The 20,112-nt window shown below is 45.5% G+C and overlaps 1 long non-coding RNA gene across 1 annotated transcript in view; it reads left to right on the top strand.

Moving 5' to 3' along the window:
* Positions 1 to 745: 745 nt before the first annotated feature.
* LOC139262036 (uncharacterized) overlaps positions 746 to 20,112 on the top strand; it is a 154,667-nt gene continuing 135,300 nt past the window's right edge. Inside the window, exon 1 of the long non-coding RNA XR_011592863.1 lies at positions 746 to 978. This is a non-coding gene — a long non-coding RNA (uncharacterized lncRNA). The remainder of the gene's footprint in view (positions 979 to 20,112) is intronic.

Genomic DNA, 20,112 nt, shown 5'->3' with positions numbered 1-20,112 from the left:
ATCATCTGAAGATGTCTGGCAGCAAACTGAATCTCATAAGCCAGTGACAAGAGGTCGACTTTCAATCTTGAGAGTTTTATGCAACATGTAGGGATCAAGATTGTATTTAATTCTCCAATGGGGCCTTCACCAATGGAAATCGTTTGCCAACTGGCACAATGAAAAGTGTGGCAAAATCAGACAAAAATTTATTGGGCTAGAAATTGTATGGAGATCGCCCCCGCCAGAGCCTTAGCAGTACCCCGGCGGTTGTGTCTTTTTGAACCGCTGGAATGCCGCTGTGCGCACTCCCGCGGTTTTCGGGTGGTCTATGTCGATGGCGACGAAGTGGTGCGGGAGCGAAATGCAGCGGGCGGCCAAAGTGGGACCAAAGTCGGCGATCACCTTTCCTGTATAAAGGAAAGCTGAACCGCTGTCTGAAAGGGCTTGAAACGGTAGTCTGCGCATGCGCGGCCATTCTCCCGCGTTTTCGGGGTCAAGGGTGACCCCGCACTTGCACAGGCAACAGAAGGACCGCACTTGTCAGTTGGAAGCTGCAGAGGTTAGTGGGAGAGGAGCTGTGAGGGTTTGCTTGTTTTTTGGAGTATTCTTTAGTATTTTTGGTATGATATATTATAAAACAATATAATTAATAATATGTAATAATTATTATAATAATAAATCTGAAAAATAATAACAATAAATAAATAAATAATTATTTACATTGAAATATATATATATATATACATCAATATGAAAAGAATGGAGAGGGAGTTAGGTGGGAGAAAAAAGGCCACTCGTTTTTCAGGGGAAGCCAAGGTGGTCGAAGTGGAGGCACGTTGGCATCAGCTAACACGGGATGGACGACCTAAAGCGTCACTGTTTCTCTATCAGCACCTATGGCGAGAGATCGCTGAGGTGGTGTCCTCCGTCGCACCTGTGATGCGGGGGCAGAACCAGTGCTGCAAACGGTGGAATGACATTGTTGGATCTGCGAGAGTAAGTACTAACTTTCCTCAAACATTGATGATTTACTCTTGAATAGTGACACGTTTTATGATGTTGTAAAGCTTGGTGTCATTTTTATTTCCCTTCATCGATCTCATTGTGTTAGTGCACTGTATTTTAATGTGTTCATCATGAAACATTTGCATGCTAACAAAATTTAAATCATGCAGTCATTGACGAAAAGACTGGGGGGGGCAGTTAATTGGGGATGTGTACCAATATATTGTGTGTATATGTATAAGAACATAAGAACATAAGAAATAGGAACAGGAGTAGGCCAAACGGCCCCTCGAGCCTGCTCCACCATTCAATGCATGGCTGATCTGATCATGGACTCAGCCCCAATTCCCTGCCCGCTCCCCATAACCCCTTATCCCCTTATCGTTTAAGAAACTGTCCATTTCTGTCTTAAATTTATTCAATGTCCCAACTTCCACAACTCTCTGAGGCAGCGAATTCCATAGATTTACAACCCTCTGAAAGAAGAAATTTCTCCTCATCTCAGTTTTAAATGGGTGGCCCCTTATCCTAAGATCATGCCCTATAGTTCTAGTCACCCCCATTAGTGGAAACATCCTCTCTACATCCACCTTGTCAAGCCTCCTCATAATCTTATATACGCTTCGATAAGATCACCTCTCATTCTTCTGAATTCCAATGAGTAGAGGCCCAACTTACTCACCCATTCCTAATATGTCAACCCCCTCATCTCCGGAATCAACCTAGTGAACCTTCTCTGAACTGCCTCCAAAGCAAGTATATACTTTCGTAAATATGGAAACCAAAACTGCATGCAGTATTCCAGGTGTGGCCTCAGCAATACCCTATATAGCTGTAGCAAGACTTCCCTGCTTTTATACTCCATCCCCTTTGCAATAAACACCAAGATACCATTGGCCTTCCTGATCACTTGCTGAATGTGCATACTATCCATTTGTGTTTCATGCACCAATATCCCCAAGTCCCGCTGTACTGCAGCACTTTGCAATCTTTCTCCATTTAAATAATTACTTGCTCTTTGATTTTTTCTGCCAAAGTGCATGACCTCATACTTTCCAACATTATACTCCATTTGCCAAATTTTTGCCCACTCACTTAGCCTGTCTATATCCCTTTGCAGATGTTTTCTGTTATTGCTTTTCTTCCCATCTTTGTATCGTCAGCAAACTTGGCTACGTTACACTCAATCCCTTCTTCCAAGTCGTTAATATAGATTGTAAATAGTTGGGGTCCCAGCACTGATCCCTGCGACACCCAACTAGTTACTGGTTGCCAACCAGAGAATGAACCATTGATCCCGACTCTCTGTTTTCTATTAGTGAGCTAATCCTCTATCCATGCTAATATATTACCCCAACCCCGTGAACTTTTATCTTGTGCAGTAAGCTTTTATATGGCACCTTGTCAAATGCCTTCTAGAAGTCCAAATACACCACATCCACTGGTTCCCCTTTATCCACCCTGTTCATTACATCCTCAAAGAATTCCAGGAAATTTGTCAAACATGACTTCCCCTTCATAAATCCATGCTAACTCTGCCTGACCGAATTTTGCTTTTCCAAATGTCATGCTACTGTTTCTTTAATAATGGCTCCAACATTTTCCCAACCACAGATGTTAGGCTAACTGGTCTATAGTTTCCTGCTTTTTGTCTACATCTTTTTTTAAATAGGGACATTACATTTGCAGTTTTCCAATCTGTTGGGACCTCCTCAGAATCCAGGGAATTTTGGTAAATTACAACCAATGCATTCACAATCCCTGCCGTTACTTTTCTTAAGACCCTAGGAGGCAAGCGATCAGGTCATAGGGAATTATCTGCCTTTAGTCCCATTATCTTATTGAGAACCACCTCCTTAGTGATTGTGATTGTGTTAAGTTCCTCCCCGCTATAGCCCCTTGGCTATCCACTGTTGAAATATCGTTCGTGTTCTCTACCGTAAAGACTGATACAAAATATTTTTTCAGAGTTATACTTGGGCCTCACACACATGCGCAAAGCCCACTGACCTCCGACAGTGGCGCCACCTGGTGGCAAGTAAACCCAAGCATATATACATGACAAAAAACCAGCAAAGAATGACTAAAAAAATGATTAAGACAGGGAAGATAGACTATGAAAGTAAACTAGCACAAAATATAAAAACAGATAGCAAGAATTTCTATTGGTACATAAAAAGGAAATGAGTGGCAAAAGTAAATTTTGGTCCCTTAGAGGACGTGACCGGGGAATTCCATGATTAATTCCCCGGTCACGTCCTCTAAGGGACCAAAATTTACTTTCGCCACTCATTTCCTTTTTATGTACCAATAGAAATTCTTGCTATCTGTTTTTATATTTTGTGCTAGTTTACTTTCATAGTCTATCTTCCCTGTCTTAATCATTTTTTTAGTCATTCTTTGCTGGCTTTTTGTCATGTATATATGCTTGGGTTTACTTGCCACCAGGTGGCGCCACTGTCGGAGGTCAGTGGGCTTTGCGCATGTGTGTGAGGCCCAAGTATAAAAGGCCAGCCATCTTGTAATGTAATCACATTGGGCCCTAATAAAGTAGAGCCAGGTTTGTACCTGTTCGGAGTTATTGCATACACAACATTTGGCGACGAGGGAACAAGAACCTTCGTAAGCAAAAATGAGCACAATTGGAATTCTGGAGCGATTCGTGGAGGGAGAAGATTGGGTAGACTTTGTAGCCTGCTTCAACCAGTACGTCGTAGCCAACAAATTGGAAAAAAAGTAGACGCAGTTCGGCGCCGGACGGTCTTCCTCACAGTTTGCGGTCCGAAAATCTCTGGACTCATAAAGAATTTCCTCTCGCCCTTAAGTCCAATGGACAAGGACTATGAAACATTTTGTGCTCTGGTACATGATCATCTCAAACCAGATGAAGGCATCATCATCTCAAGATATCGAATCTGTACGCACATTCGTTCTGAGGGCCAGAATGTATCGGAATTTGTTGCCGACCTAAGATATCTAGCTGGACCATGTAAGTTCGAAACTGCGTTGGCAGACATGCTGCAGACTTCTTTGTAATCAGCATCAACCATGAGATGATCCTGCAAAAGCTACTGGCGGCAGAGATGCTGCATTTGAGCAAGGCCATCACGATTGTCCAATCATGCAAGACGACAGACAAAAGCTTAAATCGGAACTTGGCAAGTACTGTAAACAAGATAGTATCGTCATTTGGCAAAGCTGCATATGGCAGGGCCTAGCTGAATGCGTACTCAAAACCTGTGGCTGCTCAAAGTCCGCCAATGGGAATGAATCCGATATCACCGTGTATTTGGCGTTGTGAGGGAAATCATCAGCATCATCCGTGTCAGTTTAAACAGTATATTTATAAAGACTGTTTGAGACTGGGGCATCTCCAGTGCATGTGTCCGCAACTGAGTAAGCATGCTGCGACACACCAAGTGGAGGATGATAGCTAGTCTAGCACGGATCCAGATATGCAATCCGAGACACCAGAGGAGGAAGTGTATGGACTGTATTTGTTTCTAACAAAGAGCCAACCAACAATGATTAATGTAAAACTTAATGGAGTGCCATTATCGATGGAATTGGACACGGGTGCGAGTCAATCAAAAATGAGCCAGTGGACATTCGACAGGCTGTGAGATATTAAGGCTGTGAGGCCTAAGCTGAGTCCAGTCAATGCCAAGTTGCGTACGTACACTAAGGAACTCATAACAGTGATTGGCAGTGCAGTAATCAAGGTGTTGTATGAAGGTGCAGTTCACGATTTACCATTATGGATTGTTCAAGGCAATGGTCCAACGCTGTTTGGCAGGAACTGGTTAGAAAAAATCAAATGGAACTGGAACGAGATCAAAGCGTTGTCGGAGGAGAAGGATACTCCATGTGCTCAAGTGCTGAGCAAGTGCCCCTCGCTGTTTGAATCAGGCATCGGCAATTTCCCGGGAGCCAAGGTGCAGATCCACGTGGATTCGGATGCAAGACCCGTCCATCATAAAGCTCGGGCAGTTCCGTACATGATGAGGGAGAAGGTCAAAATCGAACTAGACAGACTCCAGCATGAAGGGATCATATCACCGGTTGAATTTAACGAATGGGCCAGCCCATTGTTACCATGTTGAAAAGTGATGGCACTGTCAGGATTTGTGGAGATGACAAGGTTACGATCAACCGAGTTTCGAAACAGGATCAATACCCGTTACCGAAGGCTGATGACCTGTTTGCAACGCTAGCCGAGGGGAAGTCGTTCACAAAACTGGATCTGACGTGGACCTATATGACACAGGAGCTGGTCGACACATCAAAGAAACTTATGTGCATCAACACCCTTAAAGGACTGTTTATCTACAACAGGTGCCCTTTTGGAATTTGCTCAGCTGCAGCCATATTTCAGAGGAACAAGGAGAGTCTACTGAAGTCTGTCCCCAGAACCGCCCTGTTCCAAGATGACATACTGGTCACAAGTCATGACTCCGCTGAACATCTGAACAACCTGGAAGAGATTCTACATCGTCTGGACAAAGTGGAACTCAGACTGAAACGCTCGAAGTCCAGCTTCATGGCACCGGAAGTCGAATTCCTGGGGGGGGGAAATTGCTTCTGACGGAATCAGACCTACGGACTCGAAAACTAAGACCATCAAAAATGCACCCAACCCTCAGAATGTGACGGAGCTGCGTTTGTTCCTTGATCTACTCAACTACCTCGGTAATTTGTTACCTAGATTGAGCACCTTATTAGAGCCGCTGCTAAGAAAAGGCGACAACTGGGTTTGGGGTGTGTCTCAAGATAGAGCTTTTGAGAAAGTTACTAATCTGCTTTGCTCTAACAAGCTGCTGATACATTATGATCCATGTAAGCGTCTAGTATTGGCCTGTAATGCTTCGTCATATGGAGTTGGTTGCATGCTCCAACAAGCTAATGAGTCGGGCAAATTACAACCTGTTGCATATGCTTCGAAAAGTTTGTCAAAGGCGCAAAGAGCCTACAGCATGGTAGAAAAAGAAGCATTAGCGTGTGTGTATGGTGTTAAAAAGATGCATCAGTACCTGTTTGGTCTTTGGTTTGAACTAGAAACAGATCACAAGCCACTCATTTCATTGTTTTCGGAAAACAAAGGTATAAATACCAATGCATCGTTCCGCATCCAGAGGTGGGCGCTGACATTATCTGCCGGTGGTTATGTCATTCGCCATAGACCTGGCACTGAGAATTGTGCCGATGCATTGAGTCATCTGCCATTGCCCACACCGGAGGTGGAAATGCCACAACCTGCAGACCTATTGTTAGTCATGGATGCTTTTGCAAGTGAAGGAACCCCTGTCACGGCTCAACAAGTTAAGACCTGGATCAGCCAGGACCCGATATTATCGGTTGTAAAATGTTGTATCCTTAGTGGTGATTGGTCTGCCATACCCAAGCAAATGTGTGAGGAGACCAAACCTTGCATCCGTCGCAAAGATGAACTATCCATTCAATCAGATTGTATACTGTGGGGTAATCGTGTGGTTATGCTCAAGAAAAGCAGAGAGAAATTTGTATGTGAGCTACATAGCACTCATCCCGGTGTTGTCATGATGAAAGCCATTGCCAGGTCTCATATATGGTGGCCTGGAATTGACTCTGATCTGGAATCATGTGTGCATCAGTGCAACACTTGCACGCAGTTTAGTAAGGCATCAGCGGAATCGCCGCTGAGTCTGTGATCGTGGCCATCTAAACAATGGTCCAGGATCCACATCGACTTTGCAGGTCCCTTCCTGGGAAAGATGTTCTTAGTGGTGGTGGATGCTTATTCCAAGTGGATAGAATGTACAATCATGTCATCCAGCACATCCACAGCTACCAGTGAGAGACTTCGTAACATGTTTGCTATGCATGGTCTGCCTGACATCGTTGTAAGCGACAACGGATCTTGCTTCACCAGTATGGAGTTTCAAGAGTTCATGAAACTCAATGGTATCAAACATGCGAGGTCAGCACCATTCAAACCCGCATCCAACGGACAAGCAGAGCGTGCTGTCCAAACATCAAGCAGAGTATGAGACGTGTAACTCAAGGTTCACTGCAAACTCGCTTGTCACGCATATTGCTTAGTTACAGGACAAGACCCCGTACGCTTACCGGGGTCTCCCCTGCTGAACTATTGACGAAGAGCGGTCTCAAGACTAGGCTCTCTCTTGTCCACCCTGACTTGAATAATCATGTCAAATACAGACGTCAAAGTCAGCAAGGGTATCATGATCGCGCTACTGTGTCATGCGACATTTCTATCAATGATCCTGTGTATTGTGTTCCTAACACAGATGAGGCTGCACACAGTGGGGTTAAAGTAACAGTGACCTCAGTCTTTATTAAGACACTCCAGAGTGAAGAACAGGCCTTAGGGCTGGCTTGTATACAGTGCTCCCAAGGGATGCTAGGATCCCTTTGGACTTCAGGGGATGCATTCCCTGGTGGCGGAACATGGGAGTGCATGCTTTACAGATACACAACATTACTCCTCCCCCCCGCAAAGTCAAAGTGAAAACTATTTACAAGGTGAGGCGGTCGGGGGCTTTTCTTTCCCTGGTGGACCGCCTCGGTACAAATGTCTGTTCTGGTGTGTTGGCTGTGCCCTCGCTGGGCTGGCATGTAGTTCGCCCTGCAGAGCTGCTGGGTGAGCCTGGCCTTGCTGGGCTGTTGGACGTCATAGGTTCGATTTCCTGGTCTGGGGTGATGTCGTTGGTCCTTTGGGTGTGTGTTGTGTGCTCAAAAAAGGTGGTGTCTGCTGTGAGTTGTTCAGGGCAGTCTGTGAACCGCAGCCTCGTTTGGTCCAGGTGCTTTCTGCAAATTTGTCCATTGTCTAGTTTGACTACAGACACCCTACTCCCTTCTTTAGCTATCACTGTGCCCGCGATCCACTTGGGATCATGTCCATAGTTTAGCACATACACATGGTCATTCAGATCAATTTCCCGTGACACAGTGGCGCGACCATCATTTACATTTTGTTGCTGCCGCCTGCTCTCTACCTGATCATGCAGATTGGGGTGAACCAGCGAGAGTCTGGCTTTAAGTGTCCTTTTCATGAGTTGCTCAGCCGGGGGCACCCCTGTGAGTGAGTGGGGTCTCGTGCGGTAGCTGAGCAGTACTCGGGACAGGCGGGTTTGGAGTGAGCCTTCTGTGACTCGTTTAAGGCTCTGTTTGATGGTTTGCACTGCCCACTCTGCCTGCCCATTGGAGGCTGGTTTAAACGGGGCCGAGGTGACATGTTTGATCCCATTGCGGGTCATGAATTCTTTCAATTCGGCACTGGTGAAACATGGCCCGTTGTCACTGACCAGTATGTCAGGCAGGTCGTGGGTGGCAAACATGGCCCTCAAGCTTTCAATGGTGGCGATTGCGGTGCTTCCTGACATTATTTCACATTCAATCCATTTTGAAAAAGCATCGACAAAACGGGCAGGGGTTCCTGCTAGGTTGCACTGGTTTTTTCAGTGCAAATCATCTAAAAGTGGCCAAACCAGCGCAAAATATCGCAAATTACATCCAGCACGAATCGAGTTTCCGCGATATTTTGCGCTAGTTTAAAAAACATTGCACTAGAAGCCAGCCCCACCCACAAAACTGGCCACGTCCTCAGATCGAACTCGTCACCATGGCGAGTTTCCAATAATTGTGCCTGTTTGCGGGCCTTCGTAGAGGCTCTTAAAACTAAGCCTGTTTTTAGGCACAAGGGCAATAATAGGCATGTTTTAAAAGCTGTTAACTATTATTATTTTAGTTTACTAAGAAACTGACTACTGTACACCAATGTAACTCGTAAATGGTTCTGTATAGTTTTTTAAAGTCATTTTCAGTCATTTAAAATCAGGTTATGCACAGGTGATCGACTAGACACTCTGATTAAAAAAAATTATTTTTTGTGATAAACCCATTTTCAGCTTTATTAATAAATCTATGCCAGGTTACTAGTCTTAAATAGAACATTTTGAATGCAATTTTTTTTAGAATTACATTTTAAAATGCTGCCTGATTGTGCTGGTTCATGGAATGTTTTACATTTTGCAATATGACAATAATTTGGAGACAAAAATTGAGCAAAGAATTTTTTTAAACCAGTGCAATTTTGAGTGGAATTTGCGCCCAATCGCCGATTGTGCCTAAATTGGAAACTCTTGGACAATGAATTTAATCCCAACATAAATAAAAAGAGAAAATGCTCAAAATATTCACCAGTTCAAACACCACCTTTGGAAACAGAAACAGAGTTAATGTTTTAGGTCGATGACCTTTCATCAGAAACATCAACACTCTTTCTCTCTATAGATGCTGCTTGACCTGCTGAGTACCAACATGTCTATCACTGTAAGACCACATGTAGTTGCCAGAGACAATCCTCTGTTAGGCAGAAGTCGTCCTGCTTCTTAATTACCCCCTTTACCTTCCACCCTCTGAAAGACAATTGCTCCCCTGTGGCACAGCATAGGTTCTTCTAACGGCTCTGGAAATAATTAGCATGCGAGTGACTTCAGATAAGATAGTGCCAGTGTGACTATATTCTGCCTTCCTTTAGGTTTATAAACTATTGCACCAGGATATTTTGCCAGTCTTTTGTGCAAACTAATATAAAAAAAGTACCTGAATCATGTGCAATTATTTTTAACCAGAGGTTTTGTCAAGGAAAATTCTGAATGCTTGATTCTAGTGGTTTGCGAATTGATAACAAGGAGCCATAGACTGAGGGTCATCACAAGAAGAACAAATGGATAAACTAGAAAAATTGTTTCACACAGATGGTAAATTGAAGATGGAATGCTTTATCACAAGTAGCTATTGAGGCAGAGACTAGAACATCATTTAGAAGGGAATTAGAAAAGTATTTGAATAGGAACAATATGAAAGGCCAAATTGTCTCCTGCTGTGGTATAATTTTTGTAATTCTGTTATGGCACAATCTATTGGTGAACTAGAAGGTACTCAAATGTTTCAGATACTTTCTCTTGCCCCATTCCATAAGAGAAAGGCACTAAATAGAGGCCAGGTTTTCTAGTCTACCTCCTACCGCTCAAGGAAGAGAGAGAAAATGAAAGGATGAGTTAACACCCCCTGCCATTCTCACAGGCCTCCCAGAGATAAGCTGCAGAACTGTACTGGCAGAGGCATGAAAGCAGATAAGCCTCATGCTGGCAGCCTTATTAATTTTTCCTGCCAGTTTCCACAGATGATGTCACCCAGTGCATACTGTTTAATCAAATATATTCCAACAAAATCAACAAGATTAAACAGAAATAAGCAAAGGGATGTTAAAGATAATGTTAATTTATTTTAATTTTAATTTTTTTAAAGACCCACTGACAGTGAGATTCCCTTTTTCTAAAAGTATTTTTAATCTCCTCTTTCTTTATGCTCCTGAGCCATGAACCACTTCCCAGCTGAAAGGGCAGATGTAGGACCACTGGGTTATTAAATGCCTAGTCCCCGGTTCCACAGTCCTTGACGTCAGGTTTTATAAAAACAAAATTATACGCGGCACAGAGTTTTGGCTCAACCAAGATTTGAACATTTTATTGAACATACACACAGCTACCTCCCTAGTATAAATCACCACGATCTATGTGGGACTAACAAACCCAGAATACAAACCCCTACGAAAAGGTCATTTTCATCGGCACAACTTGATAAAATTAAACTCGTACCCCATTTGACTATTACATATAAAGTTACCCAGACCCAATCACAAAACCCTTCTATGATTTGGCTGGAACAAAACATACAATCACCAATTCCTCGGCAGATATCCTGTATCATAGTCCTTCATGATATCTGATGGTTTGGCTGCAATGTAAGAATTAACCCTTTCCTGCCCAGCTCTTTTTGTAAGCTGTGATGCAGTTCTGAGTTTTTATATTCAATAGTACAATTTTTACTGTTGGGTGGGAGGAACAGATTCTACATCTCCCCCATTTAATATCTCTTACATTAGAGATATAGGGCCCAAATTTGGCCAGTACAGATTTCTGGCGCACACACCAGAGGTGCGCTGCTTTTGTAGAACTCCAAGAGCGGCAAAAACCTTCGGGCCGGGTTTGGCCACTCCCCAGCCTCTCCTCGATGGTGGTGTAGCGTAACAACTGGATTCAGGGACGGAGCCAGGTCCCGGCGCTGAAAACAGTGCCAGGCCCTCTGCACATGCGCGCTAGAGTGTGCGCGCATGCGCAGTAGCTCCTCGCCCCCAGAATCTGTGAGTGTGCTGCAGGCTGTATGGGAGGGGCCGAAGCGTGTTGCCCCTATCCCTGGCTGAATGGGCTCCCTCATCGGCGGCCCGCTGCTTTCCCGGGCCGTGTTTTGGTAGGACTTCTATTTTTTATTTGTTATTGATTGATTGATTGATTGCTTATTACTTTGGTCTTGGTGCTTTAGGTGCAGGGTTCCTTCTATTTTTTATTTGTTAATTAATTGCTTATTACTCTTTGTGCTTTGTTTAGTGCTTTGTAAGTCTTGGTGCTAGGTGTAGGTCCTCTCAGCTTCCTTGTATTTTTTATTTGTTATTGAATGCTTATTTTTGTGCTTTGTTTAGTGCTTGGTGCTTTAGAATGTACTTAGCTGCGCTAATTTCTTAACTCTCCACAAGGGTTTTCTGTGCGGTCACAAGTGGCCACATAGCATGGCCTAAGTTAGTTTGGAGCAACTATTAGCTGTCCAACCTGGCTTAAATGGCCAAAATAGGCATAGGTAGCTGGTAACGCCCCCTTTTGAAAAAAAAAATTAAACTTAAAAAAATCCTAACTAACTCACTTACACTGGCGCAAATTAAATGTGCAGAATGGAGATTTTTAAGATACTCCAGAAAAATCAAGTTGCTCAAAAAAAAAGGAGCAACTCCTGGCCAAATGTGTCCATTCTTTTGCCGTGGTGAGTGAATTGTCGGTCCCAGTCAAATCTCACATTCCTTTCACATAGTCTATACATTTGATTTTCTAATCCTCAACTCCCCTGTATACATTCTTTCCTCCTTTTCTCATTTTACCCTTCATTTTGTTTGACATGACAACCCAAACAGATATAACACGATAATTAATGGCATAATTATCAATACATGTGAGGTAATTCGAATCCAGGGAGGAATTTCAATATTAAGCCCAATGTCCCACCAAGGTGGGGTGGTTATTCCCATGATCTCCTCTCTCATTTTTTTGTTTTTCTACTGGAGAGTGTAATAATGCTTTTGGGAGAGCTCCACATCCTTTACCAGTTTTGTCAGATGCTCAGATATCATACCCAAAATGTGATATATAATCTTGGAGGTTTGGTAAGATATGTGAGATTTACTGAGGTGTGATTCGAAATAGGGATAACCTTTCCTGTGTCACAATCGATCGGGACTGGTTATGCTTTGGAGGCCAACCGTAACTGACACGAACTCATGAGATTGTCATAAGTGCTCATGGCTTTTCATCATCATAGGCAGTTCCTCGAATTGAGAATGACTTGCTTCCTCGTCAAAAAGTTCACGGGTGTTTCAATGAAGGACCTAAAATTCCAGGTCCCAAACTAAATCTTGAAGGGGGGAAGATGCCTGTGCGTGGATTTTTTTAACGTGGGGTGGCCGTTGCACACCAGCCACCACACGGGCTTGACAGAGCTAGGTCTTGATCCAGTAGCATGCATTAACCAAGACGATTGGAGACCAGCTCTGCTGCACAGACTTAGTGTGCACACAGTGTGGGCTGGCCCATGCTGCCCCTGGGCCCTCGCCTCTTCTAGGCCCCGAACTCGCACTTCTCCTGGGCCCCAATCACATCCATCTGCGATCTCTCGCCGCTCCTTCGCCCCGACCTTGCCGCTCCTGCTGTACCTGCCCACGCTCCAATCACCGACCTGGATCTTGGTGACATCCCTCTTCACTGCCATTGCTCTCCTGCTCCAGCACGTGCTGCTCCCTGGAGTGGTATGCCACCACACTGCTCCTTCCACTCCCCGGCCAGTCCGATGCTTCCGCTCCCCAGCCAGTCATGGCTTTTAGGTGTGTGTTGTCAACCCATGATGGTACGTGACCTTGCTCCAAATCTTCTAAATTACTGTGCCCCTCATTTTAATAACTAAGCACCGTACATAACACACGCATCATTTTGGGCGGCCCGGTCCGACGCATTCCCGTCCTCTTTTATTATGTTGTTTATGGTCTGGGCGCGAATTTCCAGCTCAGCTATCAATCCTTTTAGGTGAATGGTCATTACTTGGTCTTCCTGCAATTCCTGTCCCTCAATCTCATTACACTCCCCCAGTATCCCCTTTAGTTGATGCTGTAAGATATTCATCTGCGTTTGCAGCTGGGCATCATCTATACTATTGACCAGTGATGTCCCCGTATTAAACTCTGTGGTCGCATCATTGATCAATCCCCTCTTCCATCTCCCCAAAGCGATGTGACTGTTGTCAGCTCGTTTAAATAAATCTTTCTGACTTTCGTCCCCATAGTTCAACTCGTGGAATTATCGGAACATTTCTTTTAACAGTTTCTCGTACAATGTTTCCGTTTCAGCTGGGCACCATTGGGGTAGTTGTACCTTTGTTAAATTGAGGATGACAGATGCTACCTCGTAATGCAAGTCATGGTACAACACTTCCTCGGTTGGAATCAGCACCAACCCATTCTTCGCTCCGGGTGTCATTATGGGGCATTTAACCTCGATATCCCGTGTCTTTGAGGCTGATGGTAGGGCCTTCCTTTTATGTGCTACTAGCTCGGTAGCATTGACTGTGTTTGGAGGATCTGGGACCACACACGAATCGAAACTCTAAGTCCAGCCTATTCCAGATCCGGAATCTTGTCATTGCCGTTTAAAAGCGATGGACACAACCTTCTGGCATTTACGTTCCGATCCTCCCACACACACATAAACCCCTTGTTCCTCCTTCCACTACTTGTCCCAACATAATTTCACTCCCCCCTTTGTCCCCACAATCCATCTGTATGAGTCATTCCCCAATCTTTCCCAATCCATGGATTCATTGCTCTTTGCCTTGTCTGTCTTCTGTAGCCACCACCACCATCCCATGGAGATACTACTGCAGCATTCCAGGAACACTCACCTCCCCTCGTTCACCAGTACTGTTTGGTGGTGATATTTAATTTGGGGCAGGGCAGTAATGCTTCACCGAATTCGTAACCAGTGTGATTAGAATATTTAGTGGAATTTGACCCCAACCAACCCGGCCATTTTCCCTGATGAAGTATTTAGCTATCCCGTCAGTGCCCCATGTTATACCTCTCTGTGTTACGGCAGGCCTGGCTCCTCCCATACACCCGTAAGTAAACAACATTTCTATGCCGCCTCATTCCAGCTGTCCTGATCTGATCAGGATCACCAACAGGCTCAGCCGCAGAGCGCGTTTCATCCTGCGTCCTCCATTTGTTTCGTCTCTGCAAACAAAAGAAAAGAAAAATAGCACCGTTCTGTGAGAGGTCTTCCCTCCACAGCTCAAACTTAGGTTGTGGACATAGTATACATGCTGTGATTGCTACAATCAGCGCATCTCTTTTTCCTTTCTACCAGGTTGGGACGTGTTGTGGCTCGGGGTCGGTGAGTGAGGAGGCGTTCAAGGCACCCTAGATCGGGGTGTCTGACTACTCCTGCTTACCGCTCCGCTCTCTGGTTTTCTTCATCATCCCACAACAGGGGAGGAAAACTTACATTGGTCAAACTCATGATCGTTCCCTGGGTTCGGGTCCATTTTATTCCCCTCTCCCCGGGGTCATAGAGTTTACATTGATTAATGTGGAACCATTTTTGACAGCGGCACTGCGTAAACCACAGGGCTTGCCTTGTCCACAATACTGTACGGCCCATACACCTGGGCATCATTTCTCATCATGACCTAGGCCCCTTTCTGTTACTGAGGGAAACTGTTATATATGTAAACTTGTATTTACCTTGTACAGCCACCAGAAGGCTCATCCCCTCAAGTCCCAAAGGATCCCATAATCTTAAGGAGGCCTCACAGGCTGGAGAGACACTTTGGAGACCTGCAATAGAAGACTAAAGTCACACTTTACTTTGAGCTCACAGTATCCAGTCAGACTCTTTATTCATACATAACAACTGGCGACGAGATACAGATAACAAACCCAACGATGCAGAGAAAAGTGGGTATCCTGGAGAAATTCTCGGAGGGAGATGATTGGGAAATCTTCAAGGAGCGACTCGACAAATACTTCGTGGCCAACGAGCTGGAAGGAGAAGCGAATGCTGCCAAACGAAGAGCGATTCTCCTCATCGTCTGCGGGGCACCAACGTATGGCCTCATGAAAAATCTGCTTGCTCCAGCGAAACCCACAGAGAGATGTTACGATGATTTGTGCACACTGGTCCGGGAGCATCTGAACCCGAAGGAAAGTGTTCTGATGGCGAGGTACCGGTTCTACACCTATAAAAGGTCTGAAGGCCAGGAAGTAGCGAGTTATGTCGCCGAGCTAAGACGCCTTGCAGGAAATTGCGAATTTGAAGGACATTTGGAGAACATGCTCAGATACTTTTTCGTACTTGGCATTGGCCATGAAATGATACTTCGCAAACTTTTGCCTGTAGTGACCCCAACCTTGAGTAAGGCCATAGCGATAGCCCAGGCTTTCATTGCCACCAGTGACAATACTAGGCAAATCTCTCAGCACACGAGTGCTGCTACAAGATCTGTGAACAAAGTGATGTTGTTTTCAAATCGCAATGTACAGGGCAGGCCCCACATGCTTGCAGCTGCACATCCGCAGATGTCTCAGAGTCCATTATCAAGGGTGATGAATGCTAGACCATTAACACCTTGTTGGTGCTGCGGGGGGTAATCATCATTTCCATTCATGCCACTTCAAAGGGTACGTTTACAAGGGCTGTGGAACAATGGGACACCTCCAACATATGTGCAGGCGAGCTGCTAATTCTGTTAATCCTGCAAACCACCATGTTGCAGAGGAGGACAGATCCATGGCGGATCACGATGAACCAGAGCTTCAGACCGAGGAGGCAGAGGTATATGGGGTGCATACATTTACCACTAAGTGTCCCCCGATAATGCTGAAGGTTGAACTAAATGGACTCTCGGTGTCAATGGAGTTGGACACTGACGTGAGCCAGTCCATTATGAGCAAAAACACGTTCGAAAAATTGTGGTGCAGCAAGGCCTCAAGGCCAGTCTTGACTCCAATTCGCACAAAACTGAGAACTTACACAAAGGAACTGATTCCCATAATCGGCAGTGCTACTGTAAAAGTCTCCTATGATGGAGCAGTGCACAAGCTACCACTCTGGGAGGTACCGGGCGATGGTCCCACGCTGCTCGGCAGGAGCTGGCTGGGAAAGATACACTGGAACTGGGACGACGACCGAGCGCTCTCATCCGCTGATGACACTTCGTGTGTCCAGGTCTTAAACAAGTTTCTTTCACTGTTTGAACCAGGCATCAGGAAGTTCCAAGGAGCAAAAGTGCACATCCACCTAATTCCGGGGGCGCGACCCATCCATCACAAGGCGAGAGCACTACCGTACATGATGAGAGAAATGGTAGAAATCGAGCTAGACCGGTTGCAACGAGAGGGCATCATTTCGGCAATCGAATTCAACAAGTGGGCCAATCCGTTCATTCCTGTCCTCAAGGGAGACGGCATCGTCAGAATCTGTGGTGATTACAAAGTAACTATCAATCATTTCTCCCTGCAGGACCAATATCCACTACCAAAGGCTGATGACCTTTTTGCTTCACTGGCGGGAGGAAAGACGTTCACGAAGCTGGACTTGACCTCGGCCTACATGACGCAGGAACTGGAGGAATCATCGAAGGCCTTCACCTGCATCAACACACACAAAGGCCTCTTCATTTATAACAGATGCCCGTTTGGAATTCGATCAGCGGCAGCGATATTCCAGAGAAACATAGAAAGCTTACTGAAGTCGGTCCCGCGCATGGTGGTCTTCCAGGACGACATCTTGGTTACAGGTCGGGACACAAGCAAGCATCTGCAGAACCTGAAGGAGGTTCTTAGTCGATTCAACCGCGTGAGGCTCAGGTTAAAACGCTCGAAGTACGTTTTCCTGGCGCCTGAAGTGGAGTTCCTGGGGAGAAGAATCGAGGCGGACGGCATCAGGCCCACCGATTCGAAGATGGAGGCAATCGAGAATACTCCGAGGCCACAGAACGTGATGGAGCTGTGGTCGTTTCTAGAACTCCTGAACTATTTTGGAAACTTCTTACCGGGTCTCAGCACATTGATAGAACCACTTCACGCCTTACTGCGTAAAGGAGACGAATGGGTATGGGGCAAAAGCCAAAAAAATGCCTTTGTAAAAGCTAGAAAATTATTATGCTCAAACAAATTGCTTGTGTTGTATGATCCATGTAAGCGTTTAGTATCAGCATGTGATGCATCATCGTATGGTGTCGGGTGTGTGTTGCAACAAGCGAATGATTTTGGAAAATTGCAACCAATTGCTTATGCATCCAGGAGTCTGTCTAAGGCTGAGAGAGCCTACAGCATGATTGAAAAAGAAGTCTATGGGGTAAAGAAAATGCATCAATACCTGTTTGGGCTAAAATTTGAATTGGAAACTGACCATAAGCCAATGATATCACTGTTTTCCGCGAGTAAAGGGATAAGTACTAATGCATCGGCCCGCATCCAGAGATGGGCGCTCACATTGTCCGCATACAACTATGCCATCCACCACAGGCCAGGCACAGAAAACTGTGCCGATGCTCTCAGCAGGCTGCCATTGCCCAGCACATGGGTGGAAATGGCACAGCCTGCAGATTTAGTCATGGTTATGCCTTCCAGGGAAAACTATACTGTTTCTGAGGTCGCGACATTGGATCCCCGTGTACCTTCATCTCTATCCTCGTCACCCTACCACAGTCACGTCAGTGAGTGGCGAACACTGCGAGATTATTTTTCACATACACCCGATACTTTTCCGGGGTGCTATGGACCAATTATTCCTGGACATAGCTTCCCTTCAGTTTCATAATACAGGCGCTACCTTTCACATTTTTTGCCTTGGGGATAACTAAAACTTCCTCAGATTTATCTGAACCAACTGCCTCCCATAGACAGTAGTTCTTCATATCTACTATCACGTGGTGGGCCAGCATAAAAGCAGCTCCGAGGACCTCCGCGCCGGGCTGATCCAATTGCATCAATACACAGTCCCACTTAGTGACAAGGGGTCCTAACCCTATAGACAAAGGTTTTGATACTGCCCCAGCCTGCTCGTTCCCTGTGAAACCGACTAACTTAAATAGGACCCTAATCGACCATGGAGAAGTGGTCGGGTTTGGTGAGTGAACCACCGTACTGGAAGCTCTGGTGTCCACTAGATACTTTCCCCAACTGGTCTCTACCTTAATCTTTACACAAGGTCTGCCCCACCCATCATAGGTGAGCGGGCACAGGTATTCGGGCTGGGCGCGTCCTAGTCATGGGGGAAGTGGGGGCATGCTGGGCTTTTCACTGCATACGGCAGCGTTCAGTTTTACCTGATCCTTGCCCATAACCTGCCGCAAAGTTCCAACGGGTCTTCTACCTTCTCTCTCTCTGCCTCTACTACCCGTGATTTTGAACCCATGTCCTGCTTTTTCCTTTCTTGGGAACTTGCACTCCTTGCTCCAGTGTCCCTTTCTCCCACAGCTAAAGCACACCTGGGATCTGTCCACATTACCCCACTCCTGCTTCCATTCTTTTCTACTATCCACGCTTCCCTTCATCTCGTACACTTTTCCTTTTTATCTATTCTCTTGCCCCTGGTCGGATTTAAAAGCCAGAGTCTGTTTCCTTAACACGTCTGGCTCTGTATTATTAACATCCTCGGGGTCAAACCATGATTCCGCCCTAGCCCTGATCCGTGGCAAGCTGTTAGCCACTAGAGTCCTCAACCAATAATTCCTTGGAGCCCGTAACAACTGTGCTCGGGCTAGATTTCCCCGCGTCACCTTCAGATATACGGGCCATAACCTGTCTGCAAATGCATCCAGAGTCTTGCCAGCCAGCTGTCTGGTCTGCTCGACCTGCAAGAATGGGCTGCCTTGGCTATGTCCCAGCACCATTAAAATGTTGTCCTTTACTCCATCCAGAGTACCCCCTCCTAATTTAGTGGCTGTCGACAAACCCTGGTACAGCTTCCCATCTAGGGAGAACAGTACCATGGTTCTCAGTTCATCGGCGTCACAATTACTGATCCCCCACTATCTGCTTTACATTGGCAAAATGAACAGAGACATCCCCTCCATGCTTCAGTTTCAGCACACTGGCCAGCATTTCCTGCAACTGGAGGGATGTATATGGGAGCACATAATCACTCTGCAATGGTCCGTGATCACTGCCTTGTTGGGGTGGACCGAACATTTGCTATCGGTGCTTCGGGAGCCGGCCGACTCTCACTATACTGGATCCCATCATCGAGCTCCTTTTCCTCCTCCTCATCCCAGTTTACCCCAAGTTCCCCTGGTGCCATGAGACAAGCCATACCCCTGGCCCCGAATAATGCTAGGATTATCTTATGGATTTTTTCATTACAAGGCCCGTGATCAGCCTCTTCATGTACCCTGTTTTTGGCTACCCAGTGTGCCACCTTTATATCTTTTAACTGACCCTCAGCCTTGTCAGCTCTCTTTAAGTTCCTAGTTCCTTCCTCGCACTGAGCCTGACACTGCCTTCTACTGCCTGACATTGTAGGTACTCTATCATGTTTATAACTGTTTCTTCCTGTGCTTTCCTCTCCTGCCTTTCAATGCTCAAATCTGCTGCCAGCCAGTTCACCACGGCTTCTCTCTCTCCTGCTCTACTTTCTGATTCGTGTTTCTCTTTTTCTAAACGCTCAACTTGCTCCGTGAGTATCTGATTTTGTTTCTTCATACATATTAACCAAATCGCCTTTTCCTTCGATTTCTTGTGTATCCTACTCCCCGTCCACCCTCCCGCTTTCTCATACGAACTGTCAGAGTGTAACATTCCTAGCACCCCGTTCTCGGAAATGTTTACTTTTTCAAATACATACGAGGATATCCTATCCTCCATCGCAGGTTTCTTGTCCTTAACCCTGTCCATAATTATTGTTTTAACCTTGAACTGCATGGTCGCCAATCTATAAGGGTTACTAAATGCGAAGTCCCCGTTAC

The sequence above is a fragment of the Pristiophorus japonicus genome, chromosome 4 (assembly GCF_044704955.1).
Source record: "Pristiophorus japonicus isolate sPriJap1 chromosome 4, sPriJap1.hap1, whole genome shotgun sequence".
NCBI lineage: Eukaryota > Metazoa > Chordata > Chondrichthyes > Pristiophoridae > Pristiophorus > Pristiophorus japonicus.
The sequence above is the reverse complement of the archived record's forward strand: the minus strand, read 5'-3'. Positions and strand labels throughout refer to the sequence as shown.